Consider the following 20065-nt stretch of genomic DNA (forward strand, 5'->3'; position numbering starts at 1 on the left):
GCAACAAGTCCTTCAGGCACCCAGGGCCCAAATTGTGCAAGGATTTGAATGTCAATGAGCAGTGGCATAGCTAAGGAGCTGTGGGCCTCGATGCAAGTTTTACAATGGGGCCCCCCAAGCACTCTATACATAACAATTGATACGGCGCACCAAAACCTGCCAATGGCAACTACGGTGTCAGAGGTGCAAGAAGGGGATGGGAAACAGCTTGTTAATGACTACCACTATTGAAAGTATCTATAGAAGTCATGAATATGAGCACAGGACCAATAGAGAGCTAAAACTGTAGTTGAGGGAAGGCCCTTCGGGGCCCCGATGCAGTCGCTACCTCTGGACCCCCTATTGCTATGCCCCTGTCAATGAGCCAATCTTAAATAAAAGTTTCCATTTTATTTGTACCCAATGGAGTGAGTGAAGGGTTGGTGTTATGTGGCAATGGCGGCGTTGCGGCCTTGCAGCGGCATTCAGTGCTAATTGCAGTCATTGAAAGTCTTCATTTGGAAGGCCTGTATAGAGAATATTGCGGTTGTCCAGTCATGATGTGGTGAAGGCATAAACTAGGGTTGAAGATCTGCTGGAAGCTTAATTCCCCGTCAATCAGTACACCCAGGCTGAGTTGTTCAGGTCTGAGTTATCCTTAGTGGTGCTGCCTGAGACTGGAGCTGACCTCCAATAACAAGAACCTCTACCTCTCACTTCCCTTCCTTAGTAATTGTGGCCAGTATAATAATCATCCTACTCCTTAGCAAGTGTGGCCTGTAAAGGTCATAGTCTGATCAGAGTGACATGTATCTGATCCCTATCCAATGCCTCCACACACTGTATACAGATTTTCAATAGATTTCAGCATAAAATCTATTTAAAGAGACACTGAAGCCAGTTTAATAACGGCCCTTTACCTTTTATTTATGTGAAGCATGTTTTCCCGTTAAAATGCCGCTATCCCGCGCCAGAACGAGGGGTCTTTACCCCCCAAATCCTCTGGGGCACACTGCGGGGAGCACTTCTGTGAGAGGCAGAGCTTAGGGCTGCAGCTCTGCCTCTACACGTGTCTATCAGCACGGATCACCGCCTCTCCCCGCCCCTCTCAGTCTTCCTTCACAGAGAGGGGCGGGGCAGAGGCGGAGATCCGCGGCTGATTGACGTGAGCTGCAGCCGAAAGCTCTGCCTGCATGAGCAGCAAAATCCACCACTACCAAGAAAGTTGTGGATTTTGCACAGGGGATTTGGGGGGTAAAGACGCCTCATTCTGCCGCAGGATAGCGACGTTTTAACAGGGACAAACATGCCTCACATAAATAAAAGGTAAACCGCTGCTTTCAAACTGGCTGCAGTGTTTCTTTAAATCTGTGCACACTGCATGCTGGTGATGCAAGTCTCCCATCACCCCCCAACCCGCCACAGTCCGTGCAGAGTGTAGGCAGCGGAGCTTACACTCACCTGTCCGCCAGCGCATGTCTCCTGTCTCTTTTCTCCCAGGTACCATGTGTCCTGTGATAAATGATAGAGGCCAAACACTAGAGGCACCATGGTACTTACCTGACCTGACCACTAGAGACCTCTAGTGTTTGGCCTCTTGCATTTGTGACGTAAAATGTGCCTCCCGAGAAAGAAGTCACAGTGAGGAGTGTGGCAGCAGTGGAGAGAAGACACTGGAGGGGGTGTGTTGGTGGACAGATAAGTGTTAGCTTCACTCTATACACCTCATGTCGTTGTCACAAAATCGAACACCACTACTGATTTGCTCCGGATCTGCTCCTGATCAAACAAAAACTTCCACCCGGGATGATTGACTGAATCAATGAGTTTTGGCCAATAATCAATGAGCTAGTAATCGAATGATGGCCCCCTTAACATATTGGGAACTGGGTGCCTAACCCCCCCTTAAGGACCAGGCGAATTTGTATGGGCGGGGGGGGGGGCATTTGGGGGGCTCAGGCAGCCAGATCCCTAGTGCAGATGGCAAGGCTTGGTGTCCCCCCCTGTAGCCAGATGTCCCCCTTGTTGCCAGCAGCCTTTACTTACCTCCCAGGCTCCAGCAGTGAGGCGCTGTGGACACCTCCGTTCCGGCCGGGATCTCCGCTTGTACTGTAGCTCAGTTCTGGGTCGACGCTTGATGATGTCAGATGCCGGGGATGCTGGCCGGGAATGCCGGCCAGAGCGTAGGGGAGCACCAATCGTCGTGGGAACGGCAGGAAGGTGAGTGGATCCTCTTCTTTCCCCCCCTACCGCCGCATCAGTAACATAAGCGATGGCTTCTGATCACTGATGTGAGATGTCAGCTGTCATATAACAGCTTAATCTCCTATCTCCGGTGCGCACAATCGTGCCGGGAGCAGAAACGGTTGGTAGCGTAAATCCTATGCCGCAGCAGAGTTAGGTGGCCACAAGGGCGGCGTAGGAGTTACGCCAGCGGTCCTCAAAAGGTTAAAGTGGACCTGATCTCTTGCACAGGACAGAAGGAAAACGTAGAGAAATGCATTTTAAATGTATTTAGAGAGTTTAGTCTGGCTAATTCCCTTTCCTCTGTGACTAATCACAAGTGTAATTTCATCTCTCAGCTGTGTCAGCTGGCTGCCTCGGCAGAGCAGCTAATTTGTTAACACAGGATGTTAACCCCATGTCTGCTTCCATGAAAACAGGAAGTAGACACACTGCAGATTTATAGCAGGATTTGTATCAACTGTAACAAAGAAATGTTTTTCCTTAAAGGTCAATATGATGTTGCTTATCTTTTAGAGCAGAAAGGGAGTTCTGAGTTCAGTATAACCAGTACACTATCCAGCCAAAAGTGGGGGAGAAAGACCCACATTGTGCTGGAGGTATTGTGTTATAATTTACAATGTGTGTCCCTGTCACCTGGCTCCGGTTTCTGCCACACTTTCCATCCTCCTCCACCTATCCGAAGCTTTCCCGCCTGCTCCCCCAAGACTGCGTGTCCCCACCACATTGCAGTGGCTTTCCACCTCTCCCGGCCGTTCTCTGCTCCCGTTACACCACAGTTTGAAAGGAGAGTCGCTCAACCAAACAAGTAAAAAAAAAAACAAAATCGAACAGGGAAACAATGGCAGCTCCAGCTCGTAAAAACCTCCTGCCCCTTTTAATCCAGTCCCCCCTTGTAAAACATGGAGAGGGGATTAATGCACGGAGAGAGGCCCTCACGCTGCGCGCTTTCGTTGCACTCGCTGCTTCTATTCCGTACAAAGTGCGACAACCCGAGGGAGACTTAGCTGCAGTAGCTCCATGGTGGACCTTCCATTAATGGCTATTAAACTTGATGCTTACAACTCGCAGACACTTCATGTTTGGCTTAATAAGGAGCATCCTGCAGGCACTCAGACGCCATGCCAACCATGCTCTGTATTTCATACAAATGTCTATTCACAAATGAAAGGGAATGTATAGATTTTGTTTTCATATATATATATATTTACTGAGGCCTCTTTTACGATATATACGCTGAAAAAGTGATGCGTTTTAACCCTTTAGCAGCCAATTTATTTAGGGGCTTGCAAGAGCTCCAGGGCAATTTATTTTAGCATGTTTTTTTATTTCTTACTTGTTACATTTCCTTGCTTCTAATTAGTACTGCTGTAATGTGTATTTATGGCCACTTGTCACTAGGGGGCAATGTGAGGCAATAACAGAGTACTTCTGCTTTCAGTCCCTATATTTTCTGCTAGTAGAGAGAGATCAAAGCAAAAGGAGTGCACTTATCTCAAAGGAGATAACTCTATTGAAGCTGCTAATGGGCTACCTGATCAGTATTTTCATAGCAGTTTTACAGTTTACAGTGAGAAAGAGGCCATAGAAGAACATGGACATCACCTTGCACGTCAGTTGTCTGTTCAGAAAGCAATAGACCAGACCAGGGACATAACTACAGGGGAGCATCTCCTGCAACTGCAGTGGGGCCCATAGCTGTAAGGGGCAGGGCCGGTTCTAGACTTTTTGCTGCCTGAGGAAAACTTTTGACAGACCGCCATCCGCCCCCCGGCCGCGGCAAGTCCGGGGGGGTGACACCCGCCTGGCCATGGGTGTGAGGGGGGGCGCCAGGCTGGAGGGGGTAGCGGGCAGGAAGGGGGCATTGGGCACAGCGGTGGGGAGGGAAGACAGACCGCCTCCCTCATCTGGGTCCCCCGATCTAGCTTTTAAAGTGCAGCAGCAGCATATTAATAAGAGGCAGTCGGTGGGGATGACTCACCTCTTCCGCATTCCAGCGTGCCTTCTGTCAAGAACCGGCCCGCGGCACGCCTGCGTATACGGTTCCCGACTGCGGGTTTGACCAGATTAAGCGGGGAACAGCCTTATTTAAGCTACAAACAAGGCTGGAACCCCTCAAAACACCTCTCACTGCCACCACTAGCGTTGCTAGACACTTCCACTCTGCTGTCGAGTCCTCAGCGCGCACTCCGCGTTTTCGTATTTGGGTCAGCTTTGCGCTTAGGCCAAATACGGGAACGCCGCGCACCCACACACACACACAGTTGCAATCTTACACTGTCGTGAAGCAAAGACCCACTAACAGTCGTTCCGAACGATACTGTTAGCTACTCGCACTGGCGTTGTTCGTACGTTGGGTCAGCTGCGCGCTTAGGCCAACGTATGACAAACGCCCCCACACACAATGCAATTACAATTTCCTACGGTAGTGTTGCTCAAGCGTACAATTAGGCATGAACTTATACACGGTTACACTTCAGTCTCTTCTAGGCTATGAGTGTTAGTTTAGTACGGCAGAAGTCAAACTTATTAAATAATAATTTAATATTCCAGAAAAAACATAGAACAGTGCAGAACTGAATATATACAAAAAGATTACAAAAAAACAAAGTAAAAATAGTTACAAGATAAAAATGTACAAAGATAACACACAAAGCGATTTTGCTTACCAAAATAAACGGGAAATAAACGTACCAGCGTATCGATCTGGTGTTGTTGCGGGCGGTACGCACTTCTGGTCAGGAACCAGGTTAGTTCTAGCCGTGTGAGCTACCTCCAAGAACTACAAGTTGTGGCTATCCTAGCTGCGGTTTTATACTATGAAATACGCCTGGAGGCTGTAAGCCTGTGTGGACGGGGGGAAGCTAGATTTAATAACATCCTCAGACATAATTTGATTTCCCAGAGATCTGACATCCACATGTGAACAGTGTCCTATACAACAAAAGACTTTGTTAACCTCCAATCTCCCCAGGTTACAGGTTACAATTGATTAAGGCTTTCACATTGCAGCAGGATGTCCTGTGTGATCTGCTTCAAAGCAACTGTCTGATTAAGTGTTTCCTAATTACCTGTTTTCTGGCTGTCCAGAGGAACTGTATGCTAATGTCCCAGCCCCCTGCTTCCAGAGAAATTCACTGCAAATGTAGTACAGCCAGATAACCATCCCTTCAAAGCAGAATACACATGTGAGATATAGCAGACAGAAAATGACAGAGATATGTTCCTGTATTTCCTAATATCATCAGCACCTCAATATATTCCTGACACCTTCCACTGTTGTCACTTCCTGCACTTACAATACAGTGGGCAGCATTGCAGGAAGTGACAACAGTGGAACGCACGCTGGAACGCGGAAGAGGTGAGTCATCCCTGCCCGCTGCCACTTATTAATACGCTGCTGCTGCACCTTAAAAGCTAGAGGGGGGGCGCAGATCGGGGGACACAGGTGAGGGAGGGAAGGTCTGACCCCCCTCCCTGCCGCTGTGCCCAATACCCCCTTCCTGCCCGCTACCCCCTCCAGCCTGGCGGCCCCCCACACCCACGGCCAGGCGGGTGCATCCCCCCCACATTTGCTGCCTGAGGAACTAGTTTCACTCCGCCTCATGGGCAAACCGGCCCTGGTAAGGGGGCCCCAAACTACCATTTCAAGCGGTCCATCCTTCAGATCAGGTGTTTTGGTTGCTACACTTGTTATGGGTGTGAAGATTACATTGTCCACATTTGTTTTATAAGCCTTGACGATGGACTCCCAGAATGTGAGGGTCAACAATAGGAGGCAAAGGAAAGGGTGTGAAGATTTTCTGGAAGCACCATGATTTATTGTTACCCCCTGCAATGGACGTAGTGTGAAACTAGCTATAAACTGTAGACACACTGTGAGCACTTTCTGAGCATTTGTCTGACCATCAGTGCTTTCTGAGCTTTCACAAAAAAAACCCGCTAGCATTGACGTGCGTTAAAAATGCAGTAAAATCCCAGTAAAATCCCAGCGGGTTAATAAAATAAATGTTATATTAGCAACAGACTGAAGCTGAAAGGTAATAATTAACCAGTATATCTATGCCCCTGGAGACTTCATCTTAGCTCCAGAGGCGTAGATATATGTACCTTGCTGCGATCGCCTGCCATGCGTGCTCATGTACGCTCTCACCGCCGCCCGTTAGTACACTGATCGGGAAATGGGAACATGTGCTCCCTCTCACTGATCGATGATCACCGGATGTAATAAATGATCAGTGAGATGCCGTTGGTCATTGACAAAATGTAAAAACACCCACACAACACTTCCAGTGTACTATTCACAGTACACTGGAATAAAGTGGGGCACATCTAGTGGCCATAAAGAAAACTACACCCACATACATTAAGTTAAATAAAATTAAATAAATCCCCTATTAACCCCTTACACCTACTCCCCCCCCCCCCCCCCCAGTTACCAGAATAAAACACTTGAAAAAAAATACAAACCATAGGGAATCAACATATATATATATATATATATATATATATATATATATATATATATATACACATTTATGTCATGAGGATATATTACTTTTATTTTTGCAAAGAAAGCTTTGTGATTAGTGATATAGTGTAAAACAACAACAAAACTGAAAAATACTCATTTATTTCCAAATAAAATATTGTCGCCATACATTGTACTACGGACATAATTTAAACGTTGTAATAGCCAGGACAAATGGGCAAATACAATGTGTGGGTTTTATCCACAGTAGCAATGTCAAAACTGAGAAATAATGACTTTTTCAGTTGTTTTTTTTATTCCCATTAAAATGCATATAGAATAAAATAATTCTTAGCAAGAAGTACTACCCAAAGAAAGTCTAATTGGTGGTGAAAAGATATAGATTACATCATTTTGGTGTGATAGGTAGTGATACAGTTATTGGCGAATGAATAGGAGGAGTGCTGAAAGGTGAAAATTGCTCTGGTCCATAAGGGGAACACCACATGTAGAGGCAGGGCCGGTTTTAGCAACAATGGGGCCCCAGGGCAAAATAAACCTGGGGGGCCCCCCAACAGATACCCCGGAACAAAAATCAGCATTAAGGGACCTTTTTTTGCAGCTGGTATAGTCAGGGTGTGAAGCCCCAATCAGTCGGAGCTCCACATTCTGGCTATCCCAGCCTGCATGGGGAACAAGGGGTTAAAAAGTTTCAGGAGGGGGGACAAAAATTGGGAAAATAGGAAACAAAATGACAGGGATCTTCATACAGCCATATTGCGGCTGTATAGCGATCCCTGGCCAAAGCGCTGTGGCTGCGGAGTGCGTATGGACCTCCTGGAAACCCCGTCAAGAAATTCATTGCTCTTTCTTTTGATACATGTAAAATTACACTACCGTTAGGTTTGCTACTAAAAGTGACATTTACCGCATTTAAAAGTATACTTTTTTCCTTCGAAACATTAAAATTGATTTTCTCAAAAACGATAAGGTCTTTTTGAAAAATAGTTTTTTTCCTCTTGTAGCCACTGGGGGCCCCTACAGGCTCTGGGGCAATTGCCTCCTTTGCCTCTATGGTAGTGCCGACCCTGTGTAGAGGTCAAGTGGTTAAAGGACCACTATCCACAGTGTTTTTGGTAGTGGTATTGCGATCTTTGGTGGTGGTTCTGTGGGGGCTTAGGGCATTGTGAAACCCAAGGTTAGCCATGGTGATATTGTATTTGCTATGTTATTAAAGTGAATCATTAAGCTCTGCCTCTTATGTCCTTCATTTGAGGATAGTTGAGGTGAAAATGAAGATGAGATAATTCAAGAAAGAAAAGCTTTGTTAATCAATCCCATTGTGAATGGTTTAATCTGCATTGAAGTGAATGTAGATTCTCAGTCGTCGCTATTGGCACACACATAACATTATCACATCTGTCACCTGACTTGTGTATGAGATTTCCTGTTTCCTGTGGCATCTTCTCTATCAGAAAGCATTAGGAATCTGCCTGTTTTGACTATGTCTAGAAACAGCCCTTAGATCACCTGCAGAAGGTCTGGTGGCTCTTGTAGGGACCAAGAGCACCTAAACGAGAAGTAGAGAGAGAGAGATCAGTGGTGCAGTGTTGTTAGGTACAGGGGGATGAAAGTATATATGATTATATACTCATAAAGTTTGGTTGCAGTTCCTGTAACCACCGTATTCACCATCCTCGCTCAGTGCTCCAGGTCCTGCCAAATACTGTAGTTCAATACACTGTCCAGAAAACTGTAACGCTATTACCTCCTAAGAAAGGTGGGGTGGAGTCGCCCAAAATATATGGGTGTTAAAACTTTAAAACATATATGTGTAAATGAGAGGTAATCACTTACCTCTCTAGAAGACACAGACACCAGTTTCACTGGAAAAATATTTATTCAAAAAATTGACAACGCGTTTTGTGGGTCATGTCCTGCTTCCTCAGGTCAACATAAAAAATGCCTCAGTAGCATAAGGAGTAGAGTGTAGACGCCTCTATTAATAGAGACAATAGACGATAGAGGCCCATACACTCTGTAAGCGATTACCTCTCGTTTACACATGATGTTTTAAAGTTGTAACATCCATATATTTTGGGCTCTTCCACCCCACCCTTCCTGAGAGCACCTGATAGAGTCTGTAAGGCTTCTCCACTCTACCTAAAACCTTAACGGTCCCAGCAGAGAATGTGCAGCAGAGCATTACCCGATCTGTTGTTATGATATAATCAGGGCTTGACTCAGGAACGAGGTAATCACCGGCATGTTTGTGTAGTAAGGAGAACGAGCAGGTGGGATCCTGGAGGATGAAGCAGACTTTGTGAAAACATCTGTAGACTTTCTCAGGAAGTGCAGAGAAGATCAAAGTCAGTCCTTGTACAAACATCATCAGTGAAAGGTCGACAAATATGAGGTCAGCCTTACCTCTTCCTCACTTCTGCCCTCTGAGCTGAGGAATATTAATTCCCAGCTCAGCACCAGCATATTCCCCAGTAGTGGTGCTCGCAGTGACATTTTTCAGAATTTAAGCATTGTGTAGTTGCGATTATGTTATGTACAGCATACTACGTTTGTGAATCGTAATTACGCAACTATGTGTAATTCATGTTCAATTCATTAAAACATTTGCATCTATTTGCCAGTGTTTTACGCATGCACGGCTATTAGTTAAAGGGACTCCGAGCAGTGAATAAAAACAAAATCTGAACTTTACCTGGGGCTTTCTCCAGCCCGGGACTGGGAGAGGAGCCAGAAAAACGCCGAGGGACCTCCCGACCTATGGTGGGCTGGAGAAAGCCCCAGGTAAGTTCAGATTTTGTTTTTATCCACTGCTCGGAGTCCCTTTAAATATTCAATGCGAGAAATGAGTTTGTATGCGAAAAAAGATTCACGTTCATCAGCCAGTATACTGCACACGCGCGGCTATTGGTAAAACATTCAATGTGAAAGATGAGGTCCTATGCGCAAAAACGTCACGTTAACAGCCAATATAGTTCAGATCTGACAATAATGTCAGAGACACCTGATCTGCTGCATGCTTGTTCAGGGACTATGGATGAAAGGATTAGAGGCAGAGTATCAGCAGGATAGCCAGGCAACTGGTATTACTTAAAAGGAAATAAATATGGCATCCTCCCTCCATAGGCCTTTCACTTCAGTTGTTCTTTAAAGAGGAACTCCAGTGAAAATAATGTAATGAACAAAAGTGCTTAATTTTACAATAATTAATTTTTACAATAATCATCTTTCGTCTACCAGATTTACACTCTGACATTTATCACATGGTGACATTGTTACTGCTGTCAGGTGATGTCAGTGGAAGTAGCTGCTGCTTGCTTTTTTGGCAGTTGGAAACAGCTGTTATTTCCCACAATGCAACAAGGCTCCCACAGTGTGATGTCAGCACCATGGCCCTGACATCACACTGTGTGTGGTTGTGTGTGTGTGGGGGGGGGGGGGGGGTCACCACAATAACAGCCATACAGATGCCCCTGATGATCCATTTGAGAAAAGGTAGAGATTTCTCATGGGAAAGGGGATATCCACTACTGATTGGTATAATGTTTAATCCTTGTTACAGTTTCTCTTTAAAGCCTGTATGGAAAGAGGCAAAGCAGGCAAGCCAAAGGTAATACCTTTTTTTATTTTACATTCCTGGATGAGAAATTGCCTAGTTCAGTTGTGCTTTAAAGAGTAACTGTCAGGCTGCAGAAGCTAATTTAAACCTCTATTCTCCTGTGTTAAACAGTTTAGACGGAAGCCAAAAAGGCAATAGTGAAGATAAAAATCTCTCTTTCATTTGATGTGTGCTTATCAGCAAAGCTGTTAGACCCAAGCTCTTAAGAGGACACAAGCCGCAAACCATACTGCAAAGCATTCTGGGGCCCTCCCCTTGGCTGCTAAGGAGAAGTTACAGGCTCAAGTTTCAGCAGCTTGTAACTCAGTCCAGCGCACAGCACTGAAAAATCTCCTGGCAGAGTACACTGCAGGAGTCCGCTATTGTTCCTAGCCACATGGCTAATTAATATTCACTGCACACTAGTGTTATTCAGTAAGAGCTTTACTGTGATCAGGAAGCAGGCAGGACATGACGACACATTTGGCTTCATAGGAGACAGACAAACATGGAACCTGCCATGAGCTGTCAGGAGCATCATTCTCTGCAAATACTATATACAAATTCTGTGAAGTACAAACGTGGACAGTGAAATGCATATGTAATGTAAGTACAGCCAATCTTTAGCTACTGATATATGTGTTTATTTTCTCTGAGACCTTATACCTAACAGCTCCTCTTTAAGGGCATTTAATTTGAAGAGATGGATAATAATACCATTTATACGTTATAATAAAACAGATAATTGACAGATGGGTGAAAAAGAACCCCACTGTTTTCAATGTCTTTTTTTTTCTTATGTATTCACCTTTTTTTCTCCCCAACAGCTCCAGTTCCAAACATACTTGTTATTGTAAGATATCAGTTCCCAACAACTGTGGAACTCAGACATCCGATTAAAAAAAAAAAATTGCTGGCAGCTTCATACAGGTCCTCCTGCAGTCGCCATTACAAAACTGCGAATCCAGGATTGCTAAGATTCCAAAAAGCATTCTAAAGGTCATCAGAACTTGACCCGTGTTGGTTGCCCATGGCGTAATGCTAGATCCACATCCACTTCAGTCTATAGGACAAAAGTCCTATGTTTCAGATCAGCTCCGTTTTTCGAGTCTCTGGTAACCTCTTTAAAAATTCAGTGACCTTTATTTCCCAGCCGTGGTAGCGGAGAAAATATCTTCTGATGCAACAGTAGCCAAGGTCCGATGCCAAACAAGGGATTGAGCAAAAACAACACAGAGTAATGCCGGGATCAAGCGCTGAAATCAGGAGCGCTGCCCGGCACCAGCCGGTAACGGATCTGCATCATGTGGCAAATATCTGAGGTTGGAAACTTAAGATTGGAAAACTATGGGGAAAAGAAGTGAGATTTCCCGGTGAGGATCGTCACTCGATGGATTAAACAAAACCGAGGGCCAGGAATAATCAAAATTCCTCAAATTTATTTTCCCCAACTAACTGAATAGATAGAAACTGATCCGCAAATTCCGTGGGTGTAAAAAGTCACTCCTGCTTCCAGATTTCAGGGGCTGCTGAAGCGCTGAGTCCAATCCAGACAAAAATTAGATTTATCTCAAGTTTTACCCTGGCATTGAGCGGAGAACATGATTGTTTCCGACTCTGACAGGTTTTGTATGGAGCAAACAATGATTATCTGATACTGAGATGCTGTTGTAAAGCTGCACACATAGTTTGGATGGTCCTCAACTGACACAATCAATACTTCAGCTGATAGTTGTCCCCTGGCGTAGTCAGCCTCCAACATCCAGATTAGCAGGAAGTAGAGTGAGGCGCTGCAACAGAGAAGACAAGACCTCCGTCGCATGGAACACGGAAAAGGTGAGTCCGCACTCCCTGCCAACTTGCTGCTGCTGTGATTTCTGGAAGAGGGAGCGCTGAAAGGGGGGCACGAGGTAAAGGAGGGTGGAGTCAGTAACTCACCTCCCTGGCTCCAACCGCCGTTCACTCGCCGCTGGTCTCCTCCTCGGCATAGACGCTGATACACACGCGGCTTCCTGTTTAGCAGGAAGCAGCGTGTGTATCAGCGCCTGTGCCAAGCAGGGGACCAGCGGCTAGTTAGCGGTGATTGGAACCAGAGAGGTGAGTTACTGACTATTTACAGCGCTTCCCGCGCTAACTCTGTAGTCGGAGGAGGAGCATGGAGGGCGGCCCGGGGCAGAGGAAGGGAGGGAGAGGTTGGGCTGCCCTCACCACGGCTGACTCCCTCCTCCATTACAGGGCCCCCCCTCCCTCAGCGCTCAGGGCGGCCGCACGTGCTGCACGGCCCTAGAAACGGGCCTGCATGCCAGCCCTGCTGCTTTATTTGGCTGCAGAAATGTCTAAATAACCCCTGAAACAAGCATGCAGCTAATCTTGTCAGATTTAACAATAATGTCAGAAACACCTCATCTGCTGCATGCTTGTTCAGGGTCTATGGCTAAAAGTATCAGAGGCAGAGGGTCAGCAGGACTGCCAGGCAATGTGAATTGTTTAAAAAAAATACATATAGCAGCCTCCACATGCCTCTCATTTTCGTTGTCCTTTAAGGCTTGATCCAGTAGTTTGTGCGAGGCAACACTAACTTTTTGATGACAATCAGCTGTAATGGAAATGGGCCTTAAAGCACACTTAAAGTGAGAGGGATATGGATGTTGCTTGCCATATTTTTTTTTATAAAATACCAGTTTCCTGGCAGTCCTGCTGATCTCTTTGGCTGCAGTAGTGGCTGAATCACACACCTGAAACAAGTATGCAGCTAATCCAGTCAGACTTAAAGTGAACCAGAGATGAAGCACCCTCATGTATTTTACCATATATATCAGTGGGAACATTAGAGAAAACACCTACCCTGCTCTCTGTTTCATTCTTCACTGCTCAGCCTGCTTGTTATCAGACCTGATAAAATCCCCGACTGAGCATTCAGTCTGGCTTTGCTATAATGACTCAGCTATAATGATTCCTTAGCAGAGCCACAAGGTGGCAGGCTTGGGCTTGAAAAGACACCAGAGAACACAGACTCTGCTATAAAAATTCCTGAGCAGAGCCAGACTGAATGCTCAGTCTGGGATTTTATCAGGGCGAATTAGAAGCATGCTGAACAGTTAAAAATGAAACAGAGAGCAAGGTAGGTGTTTTCTCTAATGTCCCCACTGATATATATGGTAAAATACATGAGTGTGCTTCGTCTCTGGTTCACTTTAAGTCAGAAACATTTGATCTGCACGCTTGTTCAAGGTCTACAGCCAAAAGAATTAGAGGCGTGGATAGTAATGGACCAAAGTGCTGCCCGTGGCAAACAAACTTGCTTCTGGTGTGAGTTAGTCACTCTTGGTTAGTCACTGTCTATTAAATAGAGATACCCACCTAAACATGGACATGCCAACAGGATCAGATTTAGGATTCCTGGTGCCCTATGTGAGCTGTGGTGCTCCTATCTGGACCAAACAAATGAGTAGGGATGAGCAGAAATTACTCCTATGTGTAATTACACATCATAATTCGCATTTACACATCGTAATGCAAAATTTCAGGGAAAAACGTAATTAATTTCATATGCAATTGTAAGCTTTGGTAATTACGCATGAATTTACGCATAATTTAGGCATAATTTCATGCCGACTTTGGCTTTGAATAGCAAAGCCACCTTACATGCTTTTGCTACCAAAATTGCTACATATGTTAAAGTGACACTAAAGCAAAAAAAAAAATTGTAATGTAATGAATTGTATGTGTCGTACGGATAATTAATAGAACATTAGTAGCAGAGAAAAGAGTCTCATATTTTTTAATTTCAGTTATGTAGTTTGTTTTTTTATAACATTGCAACATTCTCTAATATTTGCAGTTTACACACTACACTCAGCATTCTAAATGATTTCACAGAGCAGGCTAATGACCTTTTAAACTTTGCTCCGCAGAAAAAACAAAATACAGTGACAGACACTTGAGATAATAAGCTTCAGAATACACAGACTTTGAAAGTGGTGGAGCTCAGATAAGCTCTTTTGCACAGATAACAACTGGAGTTTCTTAACTCTTCCTGTACTGCAAACAATATTAGACTCATATATCTGCTGCTAATGTTTTATTTCTTAGATGTACTACACATACTTATATCATAAGTTTATTTTCACTTCAGATTCCCTTTAAGGTGAATAGTAGGTACAAGTAAAACAAAAAAATGTCAAAAATACACTGTAGTGCAAAAAAAAATAAAATAAAATTAGTTTTTACACTCAGAAAAATTACAATTTAAAAAAACGTTGTATGGAATATCTAAAGTGAGTGTAAATGTTTTGCTTAAATGTATTTTGTATTTGTAGACTATAGTTGATTTGGATCCAGTCAATTTTACATTTCAAATGATCCAAAAACAGTGCACTGGCCATAGTATGATGGGATGTTTGGAGGTCACCTGTAAGCAATCTGGTTCAGCAACAGCATTAATGCACAGGTAAGGCATCAGCCAGATCAATCAGCTAGGTTCCATTACAAAACTCATTTGGTCAAGCCCTACTCAACACTAGTGGTCAGCATGAAGCCATCAAGTTTTTGTGGCTTCAAAGGGACACTTACTAGTCGCAGCAGCAGCCATCCTTGGAATGTTTTGGAAACCAAATGCCTCCTCTTGCAATGTGTTCAATAAAATACAAAGTGTTCTTCTCCATTTCTTCTGGAACAATTTCATCTAGCTCTAGCAGAGAAACCATTAATGGACCGCTGTGGAATTTCATGACTGCAAGAAATCTCTACACGCACCCCGTTTTGAACTTCAACTAATCTTTCCTCTGCCCATAGACACGTTGCCCGGGGTCAAATGCTTAGGTCTGCTAAACTGTAGGACCACCCTGGCTTCTTATAGTGCAGTTTTTCTTACTTTTTCACGGCCTCCTGAGACAGCATTTGTAAATTCCTTCATCTAATCTGAGAAGAGACCTGCCAGAGTGTTCCTGCAGCCAAGTGAACTGTGAAAAGGAAGAGCTTAGCCAACACATTTCCAAGGGTTGGATCTTTGACTTGAGGTCATGTTGGTATTGGCAATTTTCTAGAGACGTGAGAAGACGCTCAGTAAAGCACATACCTTATTTGGAAGGCCCGGCCTCCTTATGGCATTGATAGATAGGAGAGGGAGAAATTCTGAATACCTGTCTGTACACTGGACCGAATCCACAGCAGCCAATTACCATTAAAACGGGGTCTTCTGTATCTGAATTTGGCTTTTTGTTTTTATAACAATGAATTTTGGTTACAGCAGTTTTATTAAACACAATCTCTGGTTAATTTGTACAAGATGTCTGTCTTTTCTTTTTTTTCTTCTGCATTTAGTGCTTTCTTCTTTTCAAAAACTGAAAACTTAAGCAATAACTCTAGAAGAACTATTCAAATGTAATTTGGAAACCACAGTCAGTCGTGTAAGTTACGAGAGTTTTTGAACCTCTGCTAACCAAGTTCTCGCTTGTTCCTGTCCTCTCTCTGTCTTTTCCGTAAGTCGTTGGGAAGGTTTTTTTTGGTTGCCTTTGCTGATTCTGTAACTGGCCGACGAACTGTAGGTCATAAAAGCCAGTTCCCAGTTATTTATGAGCTGACAAATTTGAAATGCGTTCTGGACTTTGAAAGCTTAATGGCGATGGTTCTATAGTTATAGAAAATATTGATGATAGGAATAAGAATTTTTAGACATGTACAAACTACAGCATAACCAAAGTGGTTTAGGGTTTTGTTTAGGTTGTGGTATTCACACACAAAAAACTCAGCATAATGTCATGTTATGGTAGAGACAAGTGTTTGGACCTGACACTCAAAATACGCACATAATCAGTTAAAGGACAAATTAGCGGTCTGGGCCTACCCAGCATGCAATATGGACCTGGGAATTTGGTAAATATGAGTTAAAAAGGAAATAATCATATTAATCAGCAGGAATTCAAAGTTTAAAATACACAAATGCAATCAAAATGTTTGAATTCCATCCTTGGCAGTTGGCACAGGGCAGGATCAGTCAATATGAAATAATTAAACAGTTGATCATTACTAGTCAACCATGTAGTATCTCTTCTTGTCTTTTCATCTATCATTTAGTCTAATGTCTTACCATATTATTATGTATTTATAAGCACTGACATCTCCTGCAGCACTTTACAGAGCACATAGTCATGTCACTTACTGTCCTCAGAGGTAGAGACGTATCTAAGGAAAACCGAACACTGAAATCCGCCGCAGGACACCATCAATCTGCTCCAACCAAGGTCTAGTTTCAGCTGAATTGCTTGTATTCAAGTTGAAGTGAAGCATGGCCTGTAAGAATTAATTAAGTATGGCAATAGGACAGCCTGTACATATTCCCAAATAAAAAGTAGGTAGCTTGTTCCCCTAAATAATGTAACCAGGCAGCAGAATTCCTTGGATAAAAACTAGAATCCATATGGAGAATGCCAAGGATGCTATGGAGCAGCATCCCCAGTATGAGGCGCCCATGGCACATGCCATCCCTGTACCCCAGTAGATATGCCTCTGCTCAGAGGAGCTTATAATCTAATCCCTACTATAGTCATAGGCTAATGTCCTACTATATTATTATAATTATGTATTTATATAGCACTGACATCTTCTGCAGCACTTTACAGAGTACAAAGTCATGTCCCTGACTGTCCTCAGAGGAGCTCACAATCTAATCCCTACAATAGTCATAGTTTTAATGTCCTACCATATTATTATTATGTAGCACTGACATCTTCTGGCATCTCTTTACAGAGTACATAATCATGTCAATTACGACTTAATTTGACAATGTTTCAGTCAGAAACACAGTCACCGGTGTGCTTCTTTGGATTGGAAGGAGTGAGCTAGCTTCCTTTTGCTGTTTACAATGATGGATATTGGCAGCTCTTGAGGGCCACATAAAATGGCAAGGAGGGCACCATTTTTCTCTACAAGATCCAGAGACTTCCTTCTTCGTAGTTAAGTATTTGATTTTTGACCCCTCATGTTCACACTCAGAGTTATCATGTGTGTTTTGATTTTACAGTGTACTGAGACCAAAAACTGTGTACATTTCTATGAAAAAGTGGGGAAATGATGAGGACTTGGCTGGTGTGTTTTTGCCAACCGATATGTTATAGGTATCATTTTGGCCTCAATTCACCTCATTCGGTATTGCAGAAAACAGCTGATTTTACCGATCACCTTGCCAAATGCCAATTTACTAAACCTATAACCGCACTGAAAAGTAAAATTACCAACAAATGAGGTAAATTACCGACAAGCAGGCCCGGATTTACATTACAGGGGCCTATAGGCACAGATGTCCTGGCACCCTAGACTTTGCTCTCCATGAACTTACGAACCCCTGCCAAACGGCACTGCAAGTGTGCTGGCTGTCCCAGCTGTCACTCCTCCCTTCTTGCCTGTCATAGGTAGCTACAAGTGCCCCTTAATACTGAAGATAGCTCTAGCTACCTAATACTAAGTAGCTAGAGGTGCCCTGACTGAAGGGAGATCTGTTCAGTGGAATGCTGACACCCAGGTGAGTAACCTCTTATTTACACTCTCATAAAGACTCTGCATAAGGATGAAGAGAGGGAGGTGCTCAGGGAGGGGAGTGAGACGCCCTTCCATCATCAGGCGCCTGTTGGCACATGCCTACAGTGCCTTATGGTAAATCCAGCCCTGCCGACAAGTGAGGTAAATACCTCAGGAAATGTCAGAAATTGTAATTTACAAAGATGAAAGCATTTGGTAAATCAAGCAAAAGTGTTTAGTATTTACCTCCAGCTCTGACCAGCCAGAAACTCACACTCTCCATGCCGTAACATTGACAGATGTAGCAGGCAGCCAATAGGGAAGACAAACAGGACTGATTCTCACCCCATTTGGTCCGATACTCTGGAGGGAGGGATTTCAGAACACAGAGCAGGGGAAGAAGACATTATAAAAGGCTTGTATCCCTTTACATGTGAATATCTGTATACTGGTATACCGTCTGGTGGCTGCAGCACATCTAAAGAGATGCTGGGGATGCACTGGACAGGAAATCCCAACTCATGCACACGGCTTCCTGCTTGACCTGCTCCACAGCTGGCAAGTGAGACTTAGGACTGGTGCATACCAAGCGGTTTTGGTAGCGCTTTCAAAACCGCTTCCGCCTGTGAAAAAGCTTGGCTAATGTATTTCAAGGGGATGTTTGAGGTTTTTAACAAGCCGCAAACGTGGCTCCTGCAGCATTTTTGCGGTTTGCAGATGCGTTTCTGCCTCAATGTAAAGTATAGAAAAAGCCCAAACCGCTCTGAAAAACGCCAGATCAGAGCGGTTTTCCAGGCGTTTTTGTTACAGAAGTTGTTCAGTAACAGCTTTCCTGTAACAATATATGAAATCTGCTACACAAAAACGCTCCAAAAAACGCTAGGCATGTTTAGGAAACCTCTCTAAACATGCCTGGAATCGCTCTGAAATCTGCTTCAAAAACCTCTAGCGCAGGCATGGGCAAACTTGGCCCTCCAGCTGTTAACGAACTACAAATCCCACAATGCATTTGCCTTTATGAGTCATGACTGTGGCTGTCAGACTCCTGCAATGCATTGTGGGACTTGTAGTTCCTCAACAGCTGGAGGGCCAAGTTTGCCCATGCCTGGTCTAGTGTTTTGCAGATCTGCTAGAGGTTTTTGGTGTGCACTGGGCCCTACTGAGTGATTTGAAGCATATTTGTTCGGTAAATTACCGACCTTCTACCGTATGAGGGAAATCATAGGTAATTAGGAAAAAATGTAAAGTACCAAATGCGCTATTTTCCAGGCAAATTATTTGTGCCCTTAGTGAGTTGAGGCCATTGTCTCTGATAATTGTAATGTGCCATCAGTAGAGTCTCCAGGCTTGTGTATGTCTCTATGATGTATACCCTCTGAAAAGAAAAAACGCCCTCAGCATCTGCCACACCAATTACCTTTCTTTGGACTTATGAAGTCGGTTTTCTTGGCTGGAGCCTCCAATTATAAATACAAATGACCACCACCTTAGTAATTGTTAAAACACAGCCTCACAGCTCATCATATAAAGATTTTGGCTGTATAATGACGCTAGCAGCAGCGGTACGGTAACCAGATACAGCTTCTGTAGGCTGTGCACTAATTCCTCACAATAGAATACAAGCACCTTCTACTGCAATCATCATAACTAGAATATTGCTGCTGACGTCAGAGTGACCGCTGACTGACTGCATTCATCATAACTAGAATATTGCTGCTGGTGTCAGAGTGACTGCTGACTGACTGCAATCATTATAACTAGAATATTGCTGCTGATGTCAGAGTGACCGCTGACTGACTGCAATCATCATAACTAGAATATTGCTGCTGATGTCAGAGTGACCGCTGACTGACTGCAATCATCATAACTAGAATATTGCTGCTGATGTCAGAGTGACCGCTGACTGACTGCAATCATCATAACTAGAATATTGCTGCTGATGTCAGAGTGACCGCTGACTGACTGCATTCATCATAACTAGAATATTGCTGCTGATGTCAGAGTGACCGCTGACTGACTGCATTCATCATAACTAGAATATTGCTGCTGATGTCAGAGTGACCGCTGACTGACTGCAATCATCATAACTAGAATATTGCTGCTGATGTCAGAGTGACCGCTGACTGACTGCATTCATCATAACTAGAATATTGCTGCTGATGCCAGAGTGACCGCTGACTGACTGCAATCATCATAACTAGAATATTGATTCTGATGTCAGAGTGACCGCTGACTGA

This window comes from Hyperolius riggenbachi, chromosome 1, assembly GCF_040937935.1.
Source record: "Hyperolius riggenbachi isolate aHypRig1 chromosome 1, aHypRig1.pri, whole genome shotgun sequence".
NCBI lineage: Eukaryota > Metazoa > Chordata > Amphibia > Anura > Hyperoliidae > Hyperolius > Hyperolius riggenbachi.